We start from the raw sequence: 3,158 nt of genomic DNA on the forward strand, positions 1-3,158 counted from the left end.
TCCACAGGGTTCTAGGAACAATTCATAAATGATTCTATACCTAATAAACTCTATGAATTTGAAATAACTATCCTCGAATGAATATTTGTTTCCTAAATAATTGTTACCAGTTGCATTTAAGAAAATAATTTTTAACACATGTAATGTGAGCAGTGTTTCCACTCGCTCAATAAATTAACCTAGTTAATATTTATTAGTGTGACGCGTAAGACGTTTTGGTTACTTCGGCTGATCTTTCTTTGAAAAACTTCTCATGAATTTGTCCTCGTTCCTCCTGAACTCTGCTGTTGTCTACTATGAGGGAGTGGTTACGTTAATCTGGGCTTGTCGTGCGAGAATGAAAGTGACTAAAGAATCTATGAGCTTTAAGGTAACTTTATGGGGTGATCCTTATGGAATCTTCCTATAATTATACTAGGTATACTAGTTGGTATTATATAATTGAAGATCAAATAGACCTTCGAACAATTGATCCCACCTCAACACTACTTCCTTAAAAGGAATGGATAGCGAAGCGTCGGTCACAGATTCTATGTCCATAAGGTCTTGATTATATATAAAATTTTATGAATATACCCTGTAAGATTATAGACCTATCCGCAAGGGTCTTTTAATTTATCACATAATTTATGTACCTGGACTAAAATATTCCTATAGTATCCTAACGTAATGTACCTGTTATGTTCTAAACTTGTTATCGCGTTATCGTATCATAGAATACTCCCATAGTACTCTAACTCTAACGGTACTTGTTTTGGCGTTCTCTTGGCTGGTGTTTTGGTAAGTTTTTACCCTGTTGCAACACCACATCATTCCCAAAAACATGTTGGTCACATCTCGAATGAATATACTTGATCAAGCTATATTAATCCTAGCTATGATTACATAACTGTTCGGGTTGACGACAGTGCCTAACCTTTAAATACTTTTAGTTATGTTCTCCTCGTGATCCTAGCTCTATTATGTACATGTATGAGCAAGTAGGTATATTTTTATAACTTGAAGTTATACTCTAAAATATATCATTATCCAGAGCACTTAAGCCCCGTTGTATTTATAGATGTATATCTTTTATCGGTTGATATACTTAGTTCACTATAAACAATGCACTGATACCAATCTGTCACACCCCAAAACCGGAACGGCGGAAACGTTCGGGGGTGGAGGACGTCATGTCAAGTGTCACGAGATATGTATATGGTAAGAAAGTAATGAACAACCATTTCATTTAGAAAGAAAGTGTTTACAATGTATGTGTTCACAAAACATAGAAGTTATAAACAAATAACAAAACAAGACTTGAAGCTATAATGCTCCATCTTCTGAAGTCCCAGCACGAGCACCTGTCTAATAGTCTCCTGAGAATACAAGTTATTTGAAAGAGTTGATCAGCAATTAAGCTGGTGAGTTCATAAGATTTTAGTGATGTGAGTAAGCTGTAAAAAATGTGATTGAAAATGTATACATAAAGTGTTGTAAGCTGTAAGGTGTTGTTTTGTAAAGTTTGCCTGTTCCTCTAGAAAATCATATATTTCCTACTTAAAATGGGAGTTGAGTAAAATGACACTACAAGCCTTTCTATGCGTAATAAGTGGGTACAAGTTATATATACTTGGAGTAAACAAACAATCGATTGTGCGCATCTTCCCTCAGCCCACAACCCTACGGGGTACAGTAAGTAAGGCGGATAGCACACATTCCATTGGTTGTTAGATCGTTGTCATATATAACCTCGGTATAATCACTTGTTACTCATGGAGTTATTTGTAGTGGTTCCTTTATATCTAATAGAGAGTTCCTTGTAAGAAAACCTATATTTCTTATAGTAAAATATTGACTATGGTGATTACTTTTATAATAGCTTTGTTTATACTACTATATATTATTTGATATCGGGTAAATAGTAGATTGGGTGACCTCGGTGTAAACCCACATCCAACGGGAACAGGACGTACAGCGAAGAGCATACATCCTACTAGCTGTCAGATACTAGTTTTATATATAAACATGGTGTATAAACTAAGGTATTATAGAGTTAACTCACTTAAAGTCTTTAAAACTGTATTGGCTTAATAAAATGGATTAAGCCCTTAACTGTGAAATCGCTAGTTTTGTATACCAAAAGTACTGACTTTGAAACAAAGGTTTTGTACTAGAAAAAAAAACTGTGCATTGACCCTGTGTCTTATAACCTGATCCATACCTGGTACCCTTATGATGACTTAATGTATACTAAGCATAAATATATATAGATTCGGGTAGATAATAGATTGGGTGACCTCGGTGTAAACCCACATCCAACGGGAACAGGACATACAGCGAAGAGCACACATCTTATTAGCTGTCGGGATCTACTTAGCATATATGTATCCTAAAGTGTATATATTAAAGAATCGTAAAGTTAGCATCATGGTCCTAACTTAAAAGTAGCCTTCTACCAAGACTCGACTGTTTTGAAAGTAGTCTTCTACCAAGACTCTACTGTTATGAAAGCAGTCTTCTACCAAGACTCTATTGTTCCTATGTCAACTGAAAAGTACGTTCTCCCTAGTTTATAACCTATCTCGAATAGAGAATAGATTAACCTTCAAGTTTTACCGACACTTTATGAAAGTAATGGGAGAAATTAGTACCCTGATGTCGTTTATAAGGACATACGGAGGTACTATCAACCTAAAAACATATTTGTTTTATTACGGTCATAATGTGAAGGTTGGAACCCTTACTAACCACTCTCATGTATGGAGATTGAGGGAACCAAACGTGACCCGAGCAAATCCATGCAAGTCGTGTAATTCACATTAAAGTTAGATCCTGTCTGCGTGTTGTCATGCTATAGCAAATTAATTTGTTAGTTATGTTATGTTCTGTTCTGTTCTGATATTGACTCTTTGTGTGCTTCATTTAATAGAAGTAATGAATAGCATTCTCTTAAACTATACCTATAATAGTTTACTAATGCTCTAACTGGACTGTTACTGGAAAGACTCATTTATCTACAAAGTTATGCTTATACTTTAAAATGGAGTTTTGTATAACTATAATGTAACATAACCTTTAGAAGAGTTTTGAAATGTTTTAAAAACTTATAAATAACATAAGTAACATTTTGAAAGATTTTTATAACAAACATTTACACAATTATCGTTGTGTTCAAC

This window comes from Lactuca sativa, chromosome 4 (assembly GCF_002870075.4).
Source record: "Lactuca sativa cultivar Salinas chromosome 4, Lsat_Salinas_v11, whole genome shotgun sequence".
NCBI classification, from domain to species: domain Eukaryota; kingdom Viridiplantae; phylum Streptophyta; class Magnoliopsida; order Asterales; family Asteraceae; genus Lactuca; species Lactuca sativa.